This window comes from Arachis ipaensis, chromosome B9 (assembly GCF_059453495.1).
Source record: "Arachis ipaensis isolate K30076 ecotype BB chromosome B9, ASM5945349v1, whole genome shotgun sequence".
Taxonomy (NCBI): domain Eukaryota; kingdom Viridiplantae; phylum Streptophyta; class Magnoliopsida; order Fabales; family Fabaceae; genus Arachis; species Arachis ipaensis.
Genome location: NC_142444.1, coordinates 138,181,591 through 138,206,555, shown reverse-complemented (window position 1 = coordinate 138,206,555; position 24,965 = coordinate 138,181,591). Strand labels below are relative to the sequence as shown.

The 24,965-nt window shown below is 33.1% G+C and overlaps 1 long non-coding RNA gene across 1 annotated transcript; it reads left to right on the top strand.

Moving 5' to 3' along the window:
* The first annotated feature begins 470 nt into the window (after nucleotides 1-470).
* Nucleotides 471-1,842, top strand: LOC107617269 (uncharacterized). The gene is made up of 2 exons (XR_001614885.3): nucleotides 471-604; nucleotides 1,513-1,842. It is a non-coding gene; the product is annotated as an uncharacterized LOC107617269 (long non-coding RNA).
* Nucleotides 1,843-24,965: the final 23,123 nt, after the last annotated feature.

Sequence of the window (24,965 nt, the reverse complement as noted above, 5' to 3'; positions counted from 1 at the left end):
ATCTCCAAACAACTCTAAATTCAAATAAGTGAACAAACTTAATGGCCATTCAATGACATAAAGAATAAACCTGTCACGCCGTCACGTACTTGTCATTAGAGTAGATTAATAAAAATGATTAATAACTATATTAGAGTTAATACACTTAGTACCGGATTAAGAAAAAACAAACAACACATGACATATTATTTTTTATTAATCAAATAATTATAATTTAAATTAATTTTAATAAAATAATTTAAAATTATAATTTTAATTTTATCACGTATATGACATGAATTATTACATTTATAAATTTTTGTTTGTATTACTATAATAATAAAGATAAAGATAAAAATATTTAGAGATTTGATGGAACAATAATTCTAGTCAATGCAGTTAATGCAATTAAAACTCGTATATCCTTACTTTATTATTATTATTATTATTATTAATATTATTAGTTTATTATTATTGATCTTGCATTGTCTAGGAGTTACCAACTATAAAAGCGTTTGACAAGGGAACAAAGGTCATCATATCATTAAAATGGAGAATACTTCAAGAAACTCTGCCGCTACACTCGCCCTCTTCTTCATGGCTTTTCTTATAATCTCATCTTCAGGTTACAAAACCATGCTTTTATTAATTTGTATCAAAGTGATAATTTTACATATTAGGTTAAAGTATATTTTTTATTTGATTAAATGATTAAATTAATCTCTAAAAAGTTACTCTTTATCTAAATTGATTTTTGAAAATTTTTTTAATTAAATTTATTTTTTAAAAATTTTTAATTAATCATGTTAGTCATTTTATCATTTTTATCAGAATTTGTTGATATAATACTTTAAGTAATATCGTCACAACACATATTTAGTAGTTTTAATTGACTATTAATATGATTAGTTTATGAAATTAGATCAAACCAATCCTAAATTGAGAGATTCTAATGCTTCAAGTTCTCTTCTCAATTAGGTTTTGATTTGATATAATTTCATAAACTTATTAAGTTATTATGTTAATAATTAATTAAGACTCCTAAGTGTATACCGGGGTGTCACTTAACGAGTTATATTAACAAATTTTGACACTATCAACAAAAAAAGTGACGAAAAGACTAACATAACTAATTTAGTATCTTTAAAGAATGAATTTGATTAAAAAAATCTTTTAGGAACTAATTTAAAGAACGAGTGATATTTGAAAGACTAATTTAATCATTTACTCTTTTTTATTTTTAATACTTATGATTTTTTTAAAAATATTCTTAATATTTAGTTATATTCAATTTTATTTTCAATATTTGTTATTTATGTTAAAATTACCCTTAAATATTAATTCTATATAAAATACTAGTGATAAAGTTAAAACTTTTAAAAATAATTTTGATATAAATAAAAAATATTAAAGATAAAATTAAATAAATAAAAAACATTAAAAATAAAATTAAATATTTTTTAAAAAATATACTTTATATTACGCATGATTTCTTGTTTGAATTGATTATATTTTTGGTTCAAATGCATGCAGATATGTGCAGGATGTGTGATGCAAGAAACGTTGTGCGATTACCTTGTCGTGATGACTCATATTGTAGACATGATTTTGCAACTCGTAAATGTAAATGCGTGAATACTTATTGTCAGCATCCACCAAATTGTGGTTGATTATATAATCAACTCAATGTCATGCACTAATTCGTACAAAAATAAAGTTATAATAATAATAATAATAATAAATAAATAAATAAATAAATGGTCGAGTATGTATCTCATTGCATTGCTGCATATATACTTGATCGACTTTTAGAATTTTATTTGGGGCAAAATTTTCTTTCAATCTTATTTAGTTTAAACTTAACGCAGCTCATATGGCAGAATTTTTTCTATTTTTAATTCCTTAAATAAAAATGGTATAGTAATATATATACATGGGCAGAACTAGATTAAATTTCAGACAGTAAGTATGCACAAAAAATTGAAGGTGTATTGGTCGCTTCTGTTATATGAGGCTCTGCTTCAGATAATATAATAAATATCCTGTTAAGTTACGTTATACATATAATTAGTTAAGAATTAGTCATGCTAATCAGTCATCTACGCACACAGATCAGAGTACACACACATATATAAATTAAAATTTATAAATAATATAATCAAAAGATTCACATTTATATCAAATTTTATAAATAATATAATTAAATTAGATTATATTTATAATTAAAGTACAAAAACGTTATAAAAATATACTAATTGTTAGGTAGCTAATTTTTTGTATTTATAAAAAAAAAAGTTATTCTGTTATAAAAATATTTGATTACTCTACTGTGTAATATTTGATTATTTTGCTATTGAATGTTTGACTATATATTTACCCACGCTAATAATGACTTGAATAATTTTTCCCTACACTATATATATTTTTTCTTAAAGATTATTTCTTAGAAGAAAAAAATTTAGAATTTAATATGTAATATAATATGAGCCTTAACAAGGACTTTATATAAATATGTAATTAAGTACTATTGTCATTTTATAATATTAGGCATAGCTGACTTCTCTACTAATTTAATTTGTTCAATTATCATTTGAATTGAAAAATCTTGTTCGACAATATTATAATTTTCTTTTAATGTGCATTCATACATTAAAATTAAATCCAAAATATAAACAAAGTTTTTTTATCTATTAATCTGCCCTTTAATTTTATTTATTAAATATGGAAAATATTATTAATAATTACGTTACTAATCAAGATGGTTAGTATGTTTATATACTCTAACTAAAAAGTATTGGATTTAAATTTTTGCAATAGCAAAATAATACATTAATGAATTATATATGATAAATATTATTATAAGGGTAAACTAATACTAAAAGCCTAAAAGGCTAAAACCTTACTTATTCCCATCATTTATTGTTATAGATTTGACCATATAATAAATAACTTTTTTGATGCTATTTAATTGAATCTAAACATAAAACTAATTTAGGTTAGTTAAATAATCCGTTCATTTGTCTATTTAAGTAAATGTTGGGAGTTCGAATTATGTCGAATGACAAATCTTTAAATAAAATTCAGATCCGTGACAAATTAATCTTTAATCTACTGTCAGGCTGAAAAATATCGTGGACAATCAAAAAATATAAACTGAAATTGTTTTTATCCAATTTTTTTGTGACTGTTTTTATCCAATTCATCTACCATTTTATTTATTAAATATATGAAATAATAACAAATATATAATATCAATTATTCTAATACCAAAAAATAAAATTATAAATTATACATACTAAAATATATATTAAAAAAAAGAAAGTTATTGATGAGTTTGAAAAATTCTAAATTAATATTTGTGATGACTAAACATTTTTAATTATGTTAAATTGCAAAATTATTAAAATGATTCTAACTCTTATTTGTTAAACTAATAATTTTGTGAGGCAGGTTTTTAATTGGGCCGAAAATAAAAAGAATTCTGGTGCAAGCCCAAATTAAAGTTAAGATTTAGTAATGATACAAAAATTCTTTGATCCACATTGCTGAAGCAATTAGTGATTACTTGGGCCAAAATTGAACTATTATTGCTACAAGCCCAAATTAATAATTGTTGCTACATGACCCAATGCTTGATTCGAAACCTATTGTGAAAGGAAACAAAATTGCTTCATGCCTTCAACGGATCCCATTCCTTCTCTTGGGATGGATTTCAAAATTTAATTTGCTAAGCATTGGAAACATGAGAGAGAATGTCATTGATATGATTGATGGCATTAAGGCTACACGCTACTCAGGGAAAGGAAAAGCAACTTCTATTCAACTAATTTGTTTAATTCATTTAATTGCTTCTCTTCCAATTGTTTCTTCTCTCTCATTCTTTCTTTCTTCTCTTTCGGACATTACCCAGCAAACCATGGAAGCTACTTTGAGCTACCGAAAAGAAGGAAAGGAACGCCAAAAGACCATCACAATGATGACAAGAAAAAGCAAACTAAAAGTATGTAGTGGCTGAGATTCTCACCATGAATGGTAAGATTTGGTGAGGTAATCTCGAGCTCTTCATACCCAAAAAGAAAGAAGAAGATTTCGGCCATCAGAGAAGAAGATCTTTGGAGGATGGCTTGTTTCTGATTTTGCTCAAATATCATAGGAAGTAGCTAGAGTGGCTACGTGATGGAAGATGCAGAGATTGGAGCAGATGAAGCTATCATCATACTGAAGCATCAAGGGCCAGAAGTTCATCTTGGAGAGCAAGGAAGAGATGAAGGGCTCGGATTGATAAAGAGTGGTGACCAAGGAAGGACTAGAGATAATTGTATGTTGGTTTTTGCATGAGTTATCTCTTCTCTCTCTCTGGCCGAACCGGTTCAAGTTGAAGAAGAAGAAGATTGGCTTGGTTTGTTTGGTTTCAACCTTGGAGGCTTCTCCCTATAAGTATGGGTGAACAACCAGGGTTTGATTCAAGGAGTGAGAGTTCAAGGCATAGAGTTCTCATAGCTCTATAAGCTGACAGAAGTTCTTCTCCTTCAATGTTTTCATTTTGTAATTTTTCTGTTTAATTTTGTCATGTCTTGAGTCTCATGGGAAATGCAAACAGTGAGGTTTGTATGAAAAAGCCATATAGCGGAAAAAGGCAGAGAGTGCAAAATTAAAAGAAAAAGCCATAGATGTCCTTAGAGTTCCTTTGTATATCTGTGTTGTGTTTCATGATTCTGTGGGAATCCCCTTGTAAGTTGGGTTAGCACTTTACAGTTGAAAGCTTGGCAATGACCAAGTCAAGTTCAGTTTGGGTTTAGATCCTGGACTTGTCCCAAATAGAATGGGTAGTTCCTAGGGAGAATTGGTGTTTGTAATCAAGGATGATTATAGTGAAATTCCATCATTATTGTGATGGAGACTAGATGTAGGCTGCCTTGCACTTAGCAGCTGAACCAGGATATATCTTGGTGTAATTCTCTCTTTCTTCTATTCCATTTCTGTTTCTGCTGCCCAGGAGATAAAACTGAAAATATCTCGTGCTGACTGACGAGACAAAAAGAAAAGTCTCATGGCTGAAGACGAGACAAAGAAAAAGTCTCATGGCTAGCTACGAGATAAAAAGACAAAAAGTTTCCAGAAGTGATTTCAAAGGCCAGCAAGTATTACAAAGCAGAAAAGGGGGCTATGATTCAACCCCCCTACTCTTAGCCACTGATAACCATCAATTGATATCAGAGCTTGGTCTTAAAGAGATCAAGCTTTGCAGCTTGGAGTAAAGATCCAAATGGCAGAAAACAGTGGCTCAAATCTGGTGTTCTACAATTTGACCGAAGGACAATCAAGCAACCGTCCTCCTCTTTTCAATGGGAAAAATTATACCTATTGGAAGGAAAGAATGAAGATCTTTGTGAAAGCAGTGGACTACAGACTCTGGAAGATCATCCTTGAAGGTCCTCAATATCCAACCGTCACAAGTGCCAAAGGAGTTGTCACTCCTAAACCAGAAGCAAGCTGGAAGGAAGAAGATAGAAAAAAGGTGGAGCTCAACGCTAACGCTATCAATCTGCTCAACTGTGCTATCAGCTTTGAGGAATACCAGCGGGTATCATGTTGCACAACAGCAAAGGAAATTTGGGACAAACTCCTAGTAACTCATGAAGGAACAACCATTGTGAAAAAAACCAGGATAGATATGTTAAACAGAGAATACGAAATGTTTGCAATGAAGGAAGGAGAATCCATTGATGAGCTGTTTGAGCGCTTCAACACCATTATTATCGGCTTGGATGCTATGGGAATCAAGTATCCTGAATCTGTGCTAGTGAGAAGAGTGTTGAGATGTCTCACAAAAGAGTGAAAAATAAAAGCTTTAATTATTTGAGAGTAGTGGTATTGACTCTATGACTTATGATGATTTGAGAGGAAATTTACTTGCTTTTGAAAACACCTATTTGAAAAAAGATTCAAAAAAGAAAGGAATAGCTTTTTCATTTGTCACTAACCCTCTGGATGATGAATCCAGTGATAATTCATCTGAAAATGAATTTGTATTGTTTGCAAAAAAATTCAGGAAAATGATAAAGCTCAAGGAGAGAAGCAAAGGAGGTAGCTCAAGAAAACAGAAGAGAGATTTCAGCAAGGTGACTTGCTACAACTATAAAGAAACAGGGCACTTCAAATCTGACTGTCCTAAGTTAAAAAAGAAAGAAAAGCCAAAGAAAGAAAAAAAAGAAGGGACTAATGGCATCATGGGAAGATCTTGAAAATGACTCTGAAGATGATGAAGAATCTGAAACAAAGTCTCAACCATGCCTTATGGCTGACCTTGTTGAGCAGGTAATCGTTCCCAACCCTGACACTGAATCTCTTCATCTTATGATAGATCATCTTTCTGAAAAAATAAGATGCTTTTTGCTGGATAATCAAGAACTTGAACAACAAATTATCATCCTTAAAGCAGAAAACGGATTTCTAAAAAAAAAAGCTAAGGAAGGCCGAAACTGCTTGTGATCTTGTTGAAGAAAATAAGCAGTTAAAAGCCCAACTTAGGAGCTGTGAAAGTGACCACTCGGTTGTTGCATATGTTGATTGTTTTAGAAGGAATGAATAATTGCTTAAAGAGGTCAAAAGGCTTAAAGATGACTTAGCCAAGTTCACACAAAGTTCTGAAAATCTGAATCAAATCTTGGCTAGCCAAAAACCTCTTTATGATAAAGCTGGCTTGGGGTATTATAAATCTGCTAAAAAATCTTATTTTGAAAATATTGCTTCATCTTCCAATGATACAAGATTTCAAAACCCAAGAAGCTTTAACAAATCAGCAACTCAAAGATTTTGTAGACTATGTGATCGAAATGGACACTTTCCGATACAATATTTTTTTGGTGAAAGGATGATAGGTGATAAAGTTTACAAGGTTGTTTTTGATTATAATGGCTTAGGACATAAGAGATGGTTTAACGTAAAAGGATCCAAGAAAATTTGGATACCTAAGGTCACTTGAGCTTGTTTTGTAGGTGTGCCTAGCATCCAAACGGAAGGAGAATATGTGGTATATGGACAGCGGATGCTCTAGGCATATGACCGAAAAGACAACCTTCTTCATAAAGCTTGATGAATATGATGGAGGACTTGTCACTTTTAGTGATGATGCAAAAGGAAAAATAGTGGCTGTTGAAAAAGTTGGTAAAAATTTTTCATCTTGTATAAATGATGTCCTTCTTGTACATGGTTTAAAACATAATTTACTTAGTGTTAGTCAATTGTGTGATTTAGGCTTTGAAGTTATTTTTAAGAAGTTTGTATGTTTAGTTGTGTGTGAAAAAACTGAGAATATTTTATTTGAAGCTAAAAGGTGCAATAATGTGTATGGATTGACTCTTGAGGACTTGAAAGAACAAAATGTAACATGTTTTACCTCTTTTGAATCTGAAAAGTGGCTATGGCATAGAAAATTGGGTCATGCTAGCATGTACCAAATTTCTAAGCTAGTTAAGAAAAATCTGGTTAGAGGAATTCCAAACATCAAATTTGATAAGGATCTTACTTGTGATGCTTGCCAATTGGGCAAACAAGTGAAATCCTCTTTTAAACCTAAAGATAGAATCTCAACCAAAAGGCCATTAGAGATGTTACACATTGATCTTTTTAGTCCAACAAGAACTCAAAGTTTAGGAGGTAAACACTATGGTCTTGTGGTGGTAGATGATTACTCTAGATTTGGTTGGGTACTTTTCCTTGCTCATAAAAATGATGCTTTTCATGCCTTCTCAACTCTTTGCAAGAAAATTCAAAATGAAAAGGATTTAAAAATTGCCCATTTGAGAAGTGATCATGGAAGAGAATTTGAAAACCAAGATTTTGAAAAATTCTGTGATGACTTAGGAATTTCTCATAACTTTTCATGCCCTAGAACCCCCCAACAAAATGGGGTGGTTGAGAGAAGGAATAGAAGCCTTAAAGAGATGACTAGGGCCATACTTTGTGAGAATGAAATTCCTAAATTTTTATGGGCTGAAGTTGTGAATACAGCTTGTTACATTTTGAATAGGACAATCATTAGAAAAGGGTTGAAGAAAACCCCATATGAGATATGGAAAGGAACCCCTCCAAATCTTAAATACTTTCATGTTTTTGGATGCAAATGCTTTGTACTTAACAATAAAGAAAACCTTGGCAAATTTGATCCAAAATCCTATGAAGGAATGTTTGTTGGATATTCCACCACAAGCAAGGCATATAGAGTTTATCTCAAAGAGCATAGAACCATAGAGGAATCTATACATGTTACTTTTTGTGATACAAATTTAATTCCCAGTGTTGTGATAGATAATGATTCAGATAGTGAAGAAGCTGGAAATAGTAAAGAAAAATCCCAAATCTGCTCAAAATAAAGAATCTGCCAGTCCAGTTTTGTCTCGTCAGATTGAAGGAGACATTTCCATTTTGTCTCCTGAGCAGACACAAGAAACTGAAACAGTGAGACCACCAGAAACTCATCAAAGCTCAACACCACTCCGGAAGCCTAGAGAATGGAAGTCTATGAGGGGTTATCCTCATGACTTTATAATTGGTAATCCCTCTCAAGGAGTAACAACAAGATCCTCCACCAAAAGGCAATTCGAATCAAGCAATTTTGCCCTCTTGTCACAAATGGAGCCCAATAATGTCAAACAAGCTCTTGAAGATCCATCATGGGTCAAAGACATGCAAGAAGAGCTTGCTCAATTCGACAAGAATGAGGTTTGGACACTAGTACCCCATCCGGATGGTAAGAAAGTTACGGGTACTAAGTGGGTATTTAAAAATAAACTTGGTGAGGATGGACAAGTTGTTCGTAACAAGGCTAGATTAGTGGCCCAAGGTTACGATCAAGAAGAGGGTATAGATTTTGATGAGTCTTTTGCTTCGGTAGCTAGAATGGAAGTAATTAGATTGCTTCTTGCCTATGCTGCCCATAAAGGTTTCAAAATGTTTCAAATGGATGTTAAATGTGCTTTCCTTAATGGTTTTATTGATAGAGAAGTATATGTGGCACAATCCCCCGGTTTTGAAGATAAAGAGTTTCCAAATCATGTTTTCAAACTATCTAAGGCTCTTTATGGTCTTAGATAAGCTCCAAGAGCTTGGTATGAAAGGCTTAGTGCCTTCTTGTTGGAAAATCAATTTCAAAGGGGTACCACCGACACTACTTTATTTATTAAAGCATCTAATGATGATATACTCCTTGTTCAAGTTTATGTTGATGACATTGTATTTGGATCGGCTAATGTATCTTTGTGTGAAGAGTTTGGAAAACTCATGACTAGTGAGTTTGAGATGAGTTTAATGAGAGAGCTAACTTTCTTTCTTGGCCTCCAAATTAAACAAACTCCTAGTGGTACCTTTATTCACCAAGGAAAGTATGCAAAAGAACTTATCATAAAATTTGGCCTAGAAAATTCCAAACCAATGGGTACACCAATGCATCCTAACACAAAACTTGAAAAGGATGATGATGGCCAAGATGTGGATGAAACAAGGTATAAAGGAATGATAGGTTCACTTATGTACCTTACCTCCTCTAGACCGAATATTGTCCAAAGTGTGGGTGTATGCTCAAGGTTTCAATCTCACCCAAAAGAATCCCATCTTTCGGCTGTTAAGCGCATCATTAGATACATTAAGGGGACTTGTGATTATGGATTGTGGTATCCTAAATCTGATGACTTTTGTGCAGTAGGGTTTTGTGATGCAGATTATGCGGGAGATAGAGTGGATAGACGGAGCACATCCGGCATGTGTTGCTTCCTTGGAAGCTCACTCAACATATGGTCAAGCAAAAAGAAAGCCACAGTGGCTCTATCCACGGCTGAAGCTAGAGATATTTCTGCATCTGCATACTGTTCGCAATTAATTTGGTTAAAAACGCAGTTGGAAGATTACAAATTAAAGATCAATAGTATACCCTTATTATGTGATAATATGAGTGCTATAAACATTTCAAAAAATCCTGTTCTGCACTCAAAAACCAAGCACATTGAGATAAAATATCATTTCATTAGAGAACATGTGCAAAAGGGTACTATTGATATTCAATTTGTAAAATCTGAAGACCAACTTGCTGATATTTTTACAAAACCCCTCTGTGAAGACAGATTCTGCACATTGAAAAAAAGTTTGGGAATGTTTAATTTAAGTTCTATTGATAATTTGTGAAAAATTGATTCTGCTCAGTTTTGTCTCGTAGGAATGGACGAGATAAAAATAAAAGTGTTGGAAGAGCTGTGATTAAGGGGGAGACAGAGCCAAAATTAATTCTCATGGGCCCCACCAAATTTCCTTGATCCTATTCTGACAGTTTTGTTAGTTCTTCATTTTTTTAAAATCACAATCCCTTTGTTGTCTCATCAAATCTTATTGGAAGAGGATAATGTCAAATCAAATCTTTCCTTTCAACTAATCCCTTGATTCAAGGAAACCACCTTTCCAGTTTATTTCAAATAAATGGAAACCCCCTTGGTTAATAACCGTGCCCTTTTGATGGTCATTAACTCCCTCCACTATCTCTTTCCAATCAGCATTTAATGCCTCTCTAACCTCCGTCTACTCACCTCACCCTTCGGCCTTCTCTTCAACCTCCATTTCCATCCACTTTCACTACCATAAAAAAAACTGCTCCTAGAAAAAGCGAACGCATTCTCTTCTCTCAAAAATTGTCCACTCCACAATCTCACACTCATATCCATATTCACTCTACATCATCATCCTCTCCATTACCTCCCTCAAAGCAAACCGACACCATGAGAAGGAAGGTCATTGCCACGAAAACTTCTTCAAGGAAGAAGAAAGAAAGAGTTCCGTGGAAGAAGAGGAAGAGTCTCACACATCACCCATTTCGTCTCCACCACCATCTCCACAGAAGAAAGCCACACCCAGGAAGAGTAGCCAGAAATCAAAAGGATTTGCTCTGCACAACACCAAGGAACCTGCAAACCTGGAATCTCTGGACTTCAAGAACAAATTCAACAAGACACACTCTCACTATGACCCTGCTCGATTCATTTCCTGCGCTTCATATGAGTTCCATAAAGAAGTCCTGGAAAAGCGTCATCTCTGTGCAACCTACCTTGTCAACCTGGACTCACTCACCAGTAAGGGGATAAACGTGTCTTCCCTATTTGAACTGCTTCAATGGACTCCTCTGCTTCACATCCAAAAGCCAGTTTACCCAGGTTTAGTTCGAGAGTTTTACGCCAACATGAGACTTATAGATGGTACCATACATTCATATGTAAAGAGAGTTCACATCACTCTTGATACCGCCACCATTGGAACGGTCTTGGGCTACAAGGAGGAAGGGCCGCGAGCATACATGGCCAAAAGGTGGGACTCACAAGTTGGCGTCACCTATAAGGTTGTTCTTCAACACATCTGTGAGAATATCTCTGGTTTGGATAGCACTACTCCTACACACAAAGCTCTCGGACCAACCAACTCCTTACTTCACAGGATTATCACACATATCCTGACTCCTCAAAGCGGCTCTCACAATAGAGTAACACTTTCTAATTCTCTAATCATCTTTGCACTTGTTACATCTACTCCAATTTCTTTTGGTTACCTTATGATCCGTCATATGTGGGATTCGGTAAAGAGCACCAAAAAGGCAAATCTGCCCTATGGTATGTTCTTAACCAACATCTTTGAATTTTTTAAAATTGAACCTTCTGAATGAGGCTATAGAGAACAAAGTGTCAATGATCAAAGGAGGCGACGCTGTTAAAAAGGGAAAGAAATTCGTGGCTTCTGATGATGATTTTGAAAGTCGGCCAGAATCCTCCAAGGAAACCGAATCTATCAGAGACATCCTCACAGAATTTTCAAACATGTCAGAACTCATGGTACAATTTCATAAGTCGGCATGCAAACTAGCCTATGAAAATGAGTCGGCTTGGAAGAAATGCAAAGATAGGGTCGGTCTGATGCTGGAAAGCCTTGAGAATGAGTTGGGGAGTGAGGCAGGGGCTGAAGAATCTGAGTTTCATCTCTCTGATGATTAAACTTCTGTTTAATGTTTGATATTGGCACATTTAGGCTCAATTTGATACTCTGTTTTGACTTGTTACTATTAGTACTATAACTCTGTGATACTCTGTGGACACTTTTGGAAATATTTTGGAAATTATGCTTGCTATGTCATATTCTTTTTTGTAGGTGCCCCTTGATGCCAAAAGGGGGAGAATAATTAAATTAAAACTGGAAAATAGGGGATGAAATTCTTTTGAGAATTCATGATCACCCTTGTTGAAATAATACACTTGATGCTTGATAATGCATTTGATTGATTTAACATGTGATTGCTGCTGTTGCTTGATGATTATCTTGGTAAAATGCTTGGTTAATTATAATTGTGATACATGGCTGCCTAGTTGTTAATATGCATGTGTGAAAGCAATTGATTTATCTTGATGAATAAATTTTGGATTAGGAACTTACATCTGATTCATCTTGGTAAACCTGCTTGCTGAATACTTTATTTTTTGGCAGTTCCTTTAAGCATTAGGCATAAAAATAAATGTTAAAAATTGCTGTGATCATGCCATGATTAAAAATATTTTCTTACCATAAGTATTTTGCTCTGAATTGATTGGAAAATATTTTAAAAACAGCAATTTACTTTCAAAGATAATTTTTGGTTAATTATGTTGTGTGTTTGAGCAGAAAATCAAATTATTGATAACAAATGAGTTTTTGATTATCATCTAATTCTGCTCATAAATCAAGCCATTCAACATCTTACATTGAATATGTTGAATAACATTGTTACCTTAGGCTTGATAAAATTGTTACAGGTTGGAGCTTCCCTTGGTAAAATAGCATATATTAAGGGGGAGCCATGTGACAATTTGAAAGGGGAGAAATATAAATCTTCAAAGGGAGTATTCTTTACTCAAAATCTTAAATTTCTTTTCATTTCAATTTTAATAATGTTTGTCATCAAGGGGGAGATTGATGAGTTTGAAAAACTCTAAATTAATATTTGTGATGACTAAACATTTTTAATTATGTTAAATTGCAAAATTATTGAAATGATTCTAACTCTTATTTGTTAAACTAATAATTTTGTGATGCAGATTTTTAATTGGGCCGAAAATAAAAAAAATTCTGGTGCAAGCCCAAATTAAAGTTAACATTCAGTAATAATACAAAAATCCTTTGATCCACATTGCTGAAGCAATTAGTGATTATTTGGGCCAAAATTTAACTATTATTGCTACAAGCCCAAATTAATAATTGTTGCTACATGACCCAATGCTTGATCTGAAACCTATTGTGAAAGGAAGCAAAATTGCTTCATGCCTTCAACGGATCCCATTCCTTCTCTTGGGATGGATTTCAAAATTTAATTTGCTAAGCATTGGAAACATGAGAGAGAATGTCATTGATATGATTGATGGCATTAAGGCTACACGCTACTCAGGGAAGGAAAAGCAACTTCTATTCAACTAATTTGTTTAATTCATTTAATTGCTTCTCTTCCAATTGTTTCTTCTCTCTCATTCTTTCTTTCTTCTCTTTCAGACATTACCCAGCAAACCATGGAAGCTACTTTAAGCTACCGAAAAGAAGGAAAGGCACGCCAAAAGACCATCATAATGATGGCAAGAAAAAGCAAACTAAAAGTATGTAGTGGCTGAGATTCTCACCATGAATGGTAAGATTTGGTGAGGTAATCTTGAACTCTTCATACCCAAAAAGAAAGAAGAAGATCTCGGCCATCAGAGAAGAAGATCTTTGGAGGATGGCTTGTCTCTGATTCTGCTCAAATATCACAGGAAGTAGCTAGAGTGGCTACGTGATGGAAGAGGCAGAGATTGGAGCAGATGAAGCTATCATCATCATGAAGCATCAAGGGCCAGAAGTTCATCTTGGAGAGCAAGGAAGAGATGAAGGGCTCGGATTGATGAAGAGTGGTGACCAAGGAAGGACTAGAGGTAATTGCATGTTGGGTTTTGCATGAGTTATCTCTTCTCTCTCTCTGGCCGAACCGGTTCAAGTTGAAGAAGAAGAAGATTGGCTTGGTTTGTTTGGTTTCAACCTTGGAGGCTTCTCCCTATAAGTATGGGTGAACAACCAGGGTTTGATTCAAGGAATGAGAGTGCAAGGCACAGAGTTCTCATAGCTCTCTAAGCTGACAGAAGTTCTTCTCCTTCAATGTTTTCATTTTGTAATTTTTCTGTTTAATTTTGTCATATCTTGAGTCTCATGGGAAAGGCAAACAGTGAGGTTTGTATGAAAAAGCCATAGAGCGGAAAAAGGCAGAGAGTGCAAAATTAAAAGAAAAAGCCATAGATGTCCGTAGAGTTCCTTTGTACATCTGTGTTGTGTTTCATGATTCTGTGGGAATCCCCTTATAAGTTGGGTTAGCACTTTACAGTTGAAAGCTTGGCAGTGACCAAGTCAAGTTCAGTTTGGGTTTAGATTCTAGACTTATCCCAGATAGGACGGGTAGTTCCTATAGGGAGAATTGGTGTTTGTAATCAAGGATGATTATAGTGAAATTCCATCATTTATTGTGATGGAGACTGGATGTAGGCTGCCTTGCACTTAGCAGCTGAACCAAGATATATCTTGGTGTAGTTCTCTCTTTCTTCTACTCCATTTCTATTTCTGCTGCCCAGGAGATAAAACTGAAAATATCTCGTGCTGACTGACGAGACAAAAAGAAAAGTCTCGTGGCTAGCTACGAGATAAAAAGACAAAAAGTTTTCAGAAATGATTTCAAAGGCCAGCAAATATTACAAAGCAAAAAAAGGAGTTAAGATTCAACCCCCTTCTCTTAACCACTGATAATCATCAGTTATACACTAAACAAGTAAACATCTTCCATAGATTATACACATACGATGATATGATTTCTAACTGTGGGGTCTAGTTACTCTTTGCACTGTAATTCAAGTTACTATACAGTTGAAAAAATTAAACTATGAAGGGTGCGTGTTTAGTTTAATGTTCGAGTCACAGAACATATCTTCAAATTATTTGAATGCTCAATTTTTTTTTTTTTCAATGTAAACGTGATTTTATGTTCAAACTCCCGATTATTTAAAGTAATAATTTATAGTTTTTGCATTTAAGTTATAATTAAAAAAAATAATTAAAAATTTTATTTTCTTTTTATCAACTTTTTCTTGCATTTTTATTTGTAAAAAAAAAACATAAAAGTTAATCATTAGATCAAATCCTCATAGTTAATTTTTGTATGGCCAAGTTTTAAATATTTTAATTTTTTTTAATATAAATTATCTATTTCGTTAAGAAGACTAAATTAAATAAAAAATTACTAGAAAAAAACACTAAAAAATTATGACTAAAAGGATATGTTACAACCTAATTAATATTGGGCCGTTTAATTAGTTAATTAACACATCAAAAGTTTGTCAGGAATATAAATAAGAGTGTTGAGTCATTGTATAGAGTACCCAGAATTAATTAATTGAGAGAATGTCTTTGGTAAAAAAAATATATTAGAGAGCTTAAAAGACCAACTTAAAATATTTTATTTTTGTGGTTATGATTCATTCTTGATCCAATTTTATTATTTGCTTTAATGATAATGAAAAAGTTAAATTAAAATTATGTCCCAATTTTTTTTGAGTTTTTTTGGACTGAAGCACAACACAAGCAGACCTAAAAGGAGAGATATAGCCTCATGAGTCAAGTCATTTGGTCTTCTTCTCAGCCTCCATGGAAACGCAGTAATGGATGCCATTAGAGCCGCAACTCCATCGGCCGCTGTGGGTCATGTTGTCAAGTCCGCTCCCTGAAGTATCAACAATCTTTTCATCTTAAATGAGAAATCTGCTTAGTCGTCGCTCCATAGTTGCTTCTTGTTGCTGTTCCAAAGTTCGAGTCTCAATTCATTTAAATAAAGTTCATGAAAGATTATTTTCTGGATGTCTTTCTCGGCGGTAGGGAAGAAGCGCCAACTTCGTTGGCATGTTTGATGCCGTTGATAAAGGACGATGGAGAGAATCGATCTCCACTAACTCTCTTTTTTTATTTATAATTTTTAAAAACTGCTAAATGTAATTGAATTATTATTATTTTTATTGAAAAGTTTCAAAAATAATCCATGAAATCTGTTGAAGAAATTTTAAATTTAAAATTGATAGTTAGAGATCCATTAATTTAGTTTCCGTTCAAACCCAAAATTAATACAATTTGCTTCCTCTTCACTTGAGGTAGGAGAAAGAGGAGAAGTGGGTGGTATTGAGGAATGAGGTGGAGGAGGAGCCAGCAGTGACAAAGTGGAAAAGGATGTTCTCAAGGTATGTGCTAGTGGATGAAGAGGACGACGGCCATGGAAACTAGACGTTGCTGCTATTGGCATCAACATGCATTGTATTCGAGTACTTGTCATCTTCAGTTCTTTGAATTAATTAAATTAACATTATAAATTCACCCCTATAACTTTTTATAATTTTAAAACTATACTTAGAGTTTGAAGGTCATGAATATACTTTTTTCACCATAGAAAGCTCCATGAATTGATATTGAACCAGTTCAATTTAGAGTTTTTCTCTCTAACTCGGATAGGGAGTTCTAACACTAGTGCTTTCGTTGAGAAACATATATTAGAAACATCCCAATTTTGTTGGATTTGTAGCTGAAATTGGCTTATTGTATTAGCCCAAATTTGATGAAGGCCCATCCAGAGTTGAGGGAAGCCAGGGGTACCTTGCTCTAGCTCATATTTTCACACTGTAGCCACTAAGAAAAAACAGAAAAACCCCATAGTGATGCTGCACTGGTCGTCAGCATTACTGCAAGTCAAAAACAGTGGTGGTTTGAGCTCAATCCTTTCTTTCCTTTGCATCATTCTGCCATCCGCCACCTCACCTTGTTTCATTTTTGCCGGAATCTCATTCTGTCAGTCCCAAGGAAACACTACCGCCAAGAGTGGAGATGGTTTAGCCACTATCGGAGAAACACGTCGGAGAGGTCCACTTACTTCCTCTCTGTGACGATGTAGTTGCCATTTGCTCATCTCGGTTTTCGGAGCATTGCATGTGTCACTGGTGTCACATATCAGATCTCTAGTGGAGTCGCATATCAGACCTAGCGTTGTCGTTGACATCACCACTGAAGATTGGAGGTGGTGGTAGAGCACTCTCAATCTCCTCCTTCCTCTGCCTCTTTTCACTAGGCGTTGTTAGAGCTGCGTCTTCCTTACTGCAATTGCCATACCCTTTTGCTTCTCTGGTGTTCTTGTGTTAACATTGCGAGTTGGTATTGCAATTGGATTGCAATTAGATTAAATTCTTCTTCCTCTGTTTCTTTATCATCTAACACAATTGTGCTTTGTTCTCTTATTTTTTCTTGTTGCTATTGTGGTTGTAATTTTAGATTAGAAAATTTTTGCAAATATATATTTTTCTCCTTTTGTGCCTTGTCAACTGATTCGTGAAATCTAATGATGATGTTGCAATTTTTGGATTTGTTGATGGCTGAGATTGGTTATTTTTTTAATCAATTTGTGATTGTTGCTGTTGACTAAGATTTAGCCTCGCCTTAATCTCTTCCCATTCAATTTTCCATTCTTCTACTTCCTTTAAGCAACTTTCAGGTAAGATTGGACACATATCTGATTGAAAACCATGGAGGAATGTCATGTCAAACATCTCCCAATATGCTGCTGAATTGCGTCGACTCCATAGTCGAAACCATATTGAAGAACGGCCAGAGAAAGCCCTCGAAACCTCTAACAATCTTTACAGTTTTGGAGTGCCTCTAGTATTGCAAAATCGTCCGGTTAAGATCGACCATCCGTAGCCATCGATTCTATCAAACTTTAAGAGGATATCTCCGATGACTTGAGTTCCTTCCGCCATGGAAGGCTCTCATTGAAAGCACCAATGTTAGTAGGGATAGCAGCGAGTTTCTATGAGGGCAAGGACATGCCCCCGTCCTCGCCCCCGCCACCCATAATCCATCCCCGTTCCCACGACGAGTAACGGGGACCCATACCCACCGGGGATCGGGGTCTCCGCATATATCCACAGAATTTTTAAAAAATTCAAAAACATTTAAAAAAATAGAAAAATTGAAAAGATAATTGACATTTAACAAAGTCCAGACCCTAAACTCAATATTATAATCCAATGTCCTAATTTTTCAGTAAGAATTCAAACCCCAAACCCTAAATTCAATTTTACAGCAACAAAATCTATCTCTAAATCCAAATTTATCAATTAACAGAATTCAAACCCTAAACCTAAATCCAAATTCACATTAATAGAATTTAATCCATAGCAATTTCATCAATTAAAAATCAAAATATATATTAAAATTAGCGAGCAACGGCAGAGCAGAGGCGGACCAGAGGCGGAGGCGGCGAAGCTTTGAGCAGGAAGCAGTGAGCGACGCAGTGAGAGGAAGAAGGTGAGTGGCAGCGACTCTCCTCTGACCGCGATGACGGATGGCTCTTCTCTAGACGGTGACGAAGGCAGCTCTCCTATGAACGGTAACGACGAAGACAACTCTCTTTTGGACGGCAACAAAAAACTGCGACGGTTCTCCTCAGGCGCGCGACGTGAAGACGGCTCTCCTCTCCTCTAGACATGGAGGCATGGCTGGTGATGACAGATATGAAGAAGCTGGTGATGGCAGAGACATGGCTGGAGTAGCTTCATTTTCACGGAGTAAAGGCCACAATGCAGGTGCAGGCGGCAACGTGGGTACAGGCAGTGCTAATGCTGTGAGAAGCAAGCACGGAGCGACACCAACGACTCAGTGAGAGGAAGAAGGTGAGTGGCGGCAATGGAGGAAGGAAGAGGAAGAAAGACGAAGAGGGTGATACCTGAGATGCGATTTAAGTTGGGGTGTGAGAGTGAGAGTGATCTGATGAGTGAGTAAAGGAGTGAGGCAGAGGCGTGATAATTAGGTTTTCTGTTTTCATCATAATATATATAAGGATATTTATATAATTTCATCTATACGGGTATCAGGGGGCAAGTACCTTTCTCCCTGCCCCTGCCCCATTTACTAAACGGATACCTATTCTCCGTTCCTGCGAGGAGAAAATGACCCCCCAAATCTATCTTTCAGCAGGTAAATCCCCGCGGATATCCACCCCGCCGGGATAAAAATTGTCTTCCCTAAATGTTAGAGCCCATTATTCGAGTTAGGGAGAGAAACTCCAAATTGAACAAAGTTCTATATCAATTCATTAATTCCTTGTATTCCATACAACGACTCAATACTCCTATTTATATCCGTAACAAACTTCTAATGGGCTAACTAACTAATTAAGCGGCCCAATATTAGTTGGGTCGTAATAGAGTATTAAATTTTAACACATAAATTTAAGTTTTTTTCTAAAAAAAAAAATTATAGCCAAAAGAGTGTTGAAAAAAAATGTGATTTTGAGTAATATAAATTCATATCATTTTTAGTAATTTTTATCTAAATATAATTTTGAATGATATAATTTAAATAATATTTATTTTATTATAATCTATTTTCATATAAAAATTATCAAACATAAATTATGTTAATATTAATTTATTTTTTATCAAAATTAAAATTAAAAATTAATTTTATACAAATTTATATTTACAAACTTTAATCCAAACACACTCGAACACATGTTTTAAACATTGTGCACAATAATTTGAATTACTGTGTAAATATTGAACTTCTAGAATTGTTGAAAAATGCGTATGAAGAATAAAAAATTTCAATTGATGCACGGTAAAAATAATTGTGCAATATTTGAAAATTTTCCTTAAGCTCGCGTATAAATAGGCAATAAGTTTCAATGTATCAAACGATAGAAAAAGGGAAGTCAATAAAAAATTATTTTAGTTATATGTTAAGAGAGATTTTTATCTCGAAAAAAGTTAGGTGTGAGTAGAGTTGAAATGGAAGTAAGTTGAATTGACTTGAGCTAGACTAAGTTTAAATTTGACTTATGGTTTGACTCATTAATAATTAAATCTATTTTGTAAACTCAAATTTGACTCAACAAAAACTTACAAATTAGTTTGAATTCACGAGCTAATTCAAATAATAGGAATATAATTTATAATTCTATGTCAATAAATTATAACTTATATATATTGAAAAATATTAAAAAAAATAAATTTTATATATTATTTATCTATCAATTATAAATTTTTTATTTATAACCTATATCAAAATTATATATAAAAAATGATTGTAAAATTTTAAATAATTAAAAATATTAATATATATGTAAAATTATATATTACTATTATATATATATATATATATATATATATATATATATATATAATTATTAATACGCATATCTTATATAAATTTAATCTATATTTTTAATATTATATATATAATCGAACTAGCTCATGAGCCAATGAGTTGAACTTATCCAAACTTAAGTTCGGATCATTTAATTTATAAGATTAATTTTAAAATCAAATTTGGCTCACCAACTCACGAGTTTAACTTATTAAACTATTAACGAGTTGAGTTCGAGCTGACTCATGAGTTAACTTAACTCACTTTCAGCTCTAGATGTGAGTAATGCTAAATATTTATAAGGTGTATGTGTGGATTTATAATTTATAGACCTGGAATATTTTTGGAGAATAACATCTTCTGCATTATTTCTTTCGATAGGAATCGGTACTAATTGAAAAACATTGTATGTAATTATTGTGTCTATAAAAATGTAGAAATGGTTGGTATAACGTAATTATTCTAAATATAGTAAAAAAAATTTCGGAATTTTGTGTTAGTTTGTATTAGTTTTTTTGAGTATAAATTTTTTTTTTAAAAAATAAAATATTTTTATTCAATTTAAAACCTATTTGATGAATACATTTAAAAAAAGTATTTTTATTAAAAAAATTAAATTATTTGTTTTTCTAAAAATTAGTAATACCTTGCCTTTAAAAAAAGGTAAAAATAAAAGATATTTTAATACTTGAATTTTTTTTAAAAAATTTATCCAAATATAACATATTTTTTGTCGATTAAAAGAAGATCTTTTAAAAAAAATACTTTTTTCAAAAGCCAATCTAAACTGATTCTTTGACCTATAATTTTTATCTAATTTTAAGGTTTTAACGTTAATATTGGTGCAAGATATTTTTCATATAATAATATTATTCATATAGTATTACTCACTATATGTGTACAGTAATATTTATCAATACATATATTATAAGGTCTCGATTTTTGGTAAACTATTTTCAGGCTATTTTACAACTTATTTCACAAAATTCAGGACCACGACCCATTAAGAATTAGTTAGATAAGCCTAATGGTAAAAAATAATGAAAATAAATTTAAAAATTATAATTAATAGATCAAACTTGACTTTATGAGAATAATTAATCTCTCCAAGTCAAATTTGACTAGTAAAAAGTAAATACTTATTTGTTATTGATTTATTTTCCTCATCATTAGAGATTTTTTGAGCCGAAATTCACTTTTAGATGGTTTTGCAGTCTTAAAAAAAGTTAACACTAAAAAATCTCAAAATCAATAGTAAAAGTAATTTACCTTGGTAATTGTGTTCTAAGATTAATTTTAGCCATTCATTCTTGATTTATTTCTTTAAAAATAAATCTCAGTCGCTCATTATTTTACACCGCGAAAAAAATTAATCCAAAACGAACTTCTGACTAGTATTTCACAAACACCTCCTAAAGACCCCGAATTTTCTTGCATGCTCTCCAAATAACATGTTCCTCTCTCACTCATATGGCTGAGATTATCTCTGCTATTTATCATTCTCTGTAGTATTTTTAACCTCGAACAACTAATTATAATTAACTACAGATAAACTCGACATGCAAGTGTTAACCAAATTTGCTCGTTTTCACGCTTATTTCTATCTCATTCTTCATCCTTGACCACAAAATTTTAGCACCCTTTTACCACTACTATTAATTCATGTTTTTAATATTTCTTTAGCCAATTATCCTTAGCCTTTATTTAAACACAAATGCTAACCAAAAGTTAAGAAAAATTAGTGACCAAAAGGGAGAAAAATGTTTTGAGTTTGAGAGAAAGATTAGTAAACATTTTGTTGAGTTCATACACATTTCCAGCAGCTCTTCATAATGTTAAACCATTGTTCTTGATTAATTCTTCAAGAATTTAAGCATTATAAGCCTAAATTTTTTTTTCTTGGTGCACTATATAAATTCCAGCAAGGTAAACTATCACCTTTTACCCTTTTTTTTTTTCAGTTTTTAACATGAAATTAAGGGGTTAAGTTGCTCTTTTCCATTTCTAGAAAATCATTCTTGAAGGTCTTAAGAAAGCACACCAAAGGCACCCGAAATTCATCACTTTTCCTAGAATGATGGTTTGGCCAAGAGGACTGGGAGTTACTAACCAATTTCTTGTCTTTGCTTAGGTGATCTTTGGTGTTTAAAGACCTTAAGAACTAACCCAAACAAGTGATAAGGGTAAGGAGTTAGAATATATTTGTGCTTGATTTAGTGTTTATATGCATGAGCCATTTTGTAATAATTTTATGTAAAATTTGTACTTTTGAAAACCGTATGAATTATCTATATTTTTTTACTTGTTAAATATGTAAAATATGAATATTTAATGCTTATAATTCATGTATTTGATGGCTGAAAAAATGGTACACTTGGAATTTAATTTTCAAGCTTTAAAAGTTACTAAAAAAATGGAGAAACACATGAAAAAATGCCCCTGAAAAATTAATCACAAAAAGTGTAAAATGGTACAGCGACTTGTGCGTTTAACTGCAACCTCCACACATTGAATTTATAAGTGAAATTAATTTTATTTAAAAATTTATTTAATCTAGTTTATTACTCTAACATTTCAAATTTTTAGTATTTAAGGATTGAAAGATATAAATTTTTAAAGATCACAGCCTAAAACAGGAAAAATCATATTTCAATACTTGTGATAGTCACTTCCAATGCTCATAACTCCTAAAACTGATCAGCTCTTGGAGTGCAACTAATGCACAATTGTTGCTGTATGGTTTGACCAATCCAAAATTCAGGTTAATTGAGACCTTATGGTGAGAGTTATGCAAATTAGAAACAACAATGCTTGCTGAATTGAAAAATAAGGTTTGTTAGATTTTTACTCAATTTTCAAAAGGCATAACTCCCATCTTAATATAGCAATGGATCTGACACCAGTTGAATATGGAATAGGAATGGTCTAGATGAGTCTCACCGATTTTGGAGGCTAGAAGTGTTAAATCGAATTTTTAATGATTTTCTTACAAGAAGGTGTAGGCGGCTGTCCTGCTATCAGAGAAGCCACAATTTTTCTTTGTTTCTGGAGTTAGTGGTCAGACATTTATGATCTTTAGTTTGTTAAAAATTTTGGTCCGAGAGAGTCATGCGGATATAAAGTTTGTGAAATTCTGATGTCGTTTAATATTTTTAAGATAATAAAAAAACTAAATTGCCAAAACTGTTTTGGCAAAGGACTTGGTACAAAACTTGAAAGAGTCAACCAATAAAACACTTAGGGATAAAATAGTTTTTTACATTAATTATTTGGACAAAAATGATAATTTAGTAACCTTAGAGATAACATAGTAAATAGGGGTGTCCATGGATCGGATCATATCCGCAGATCCGCGGTAAATATCCGCATCCGATCCGAAAATTGCGGATCCGATCCGATCCACAAATTGATCGGATCGGATCGTGGATATCTGTTCTACATCCGCGTATCCGATCCGCGGATCCGTAGATCCGCACTATAATAATTAAAAAATAAATAAATATATATATGTTTGGTATTATATTTACTTGTTTGTATGTTTTAGTTAGTAATTATTATTCATATATTGTATTATTTTATTTTTGTTATTTAGAGAGAGTTTGATTAAAAATATTTTAGGAATAAATAAGTTTAAAAGTATGAAAGAAATATTTTTATCGAATTTTTTTACATAGAAATATGATTAAAAAGAGAAGGTTTAATTAAGCGGATATATCCGATATCCGATATCCGATCTGATCCGCAAATGTGCGGATCGGATCGGATCGGATCGGATCTGACACTAAAATGTGCGGATATCATATTCGATCCGATCCGATGAAAATTATGCGGATCGGATTGAATTTTCGGCCATATCCGATCCGATCCGATCCGCGGACACCCCTAATAGTAAATAAGGAGCTACAAGAACAATTTGATAATTTGGAAGAAGTAAGACTTAAAATCATGAATTATTTTACTAAAACATAAAAAAGTCCTTTAGATTAAAGAATGAGGATAAAATGAGAAAATAACAACCCTAGAAGTAAAAGTGTCATTATAGGGTCTAAGGAGAGTAACCAAAGAGTAATGTAGTAGACAGAAGAGTAAAAACGAGAATGTCATAAAATAATAAGGTCAAGGTGGTAAATTATGATTAAAGGCTTAGAGTACTCAGAAAAGAGAAATCAGACAAAAGCGTTATTATTTAAAAAAGGCAGAAACGTCCCTTGTAGATTTTTAGTGAGATATGCCTTAGAAAGAAGCTATAAACCATAAGATGTTAGTGGATTTCCAGTAGAGTAGACTTTCATCCCGTTTAACCAAAGACTATATGAACGTGGGAACGCCAACTATGTGGATCGTTACTCACTAGGAGCACATTTTTCTTGGGCTATTTTTCTTAGTGCCCATGATTATACATGGTTTATTTAAACTCATGAGGTACTTGTGCGCGATTGTACCCAATGAAGTAACCATATCCGAACTTAGGTCAGGTAACGTCGGATTGCGGATAGCTAACCAACATATGAACTCATGGTCTGCATTAAAAACATGCATGCATCATACTTGGTTGTGCATTTTATCTGTGTTGGTACTCTATGCATTCTCTCTGTTCTTGTATTCTCTATTTTCTATATTCTATAACTTGTTGTGTTGGTTTATTATTCTACTACTTGATTACTGTGATAGAGCATGACTTAGCTATCCCTTACTCTTAGAGTTAACACAACGAACCATACGACAATCTGACTCGCTAG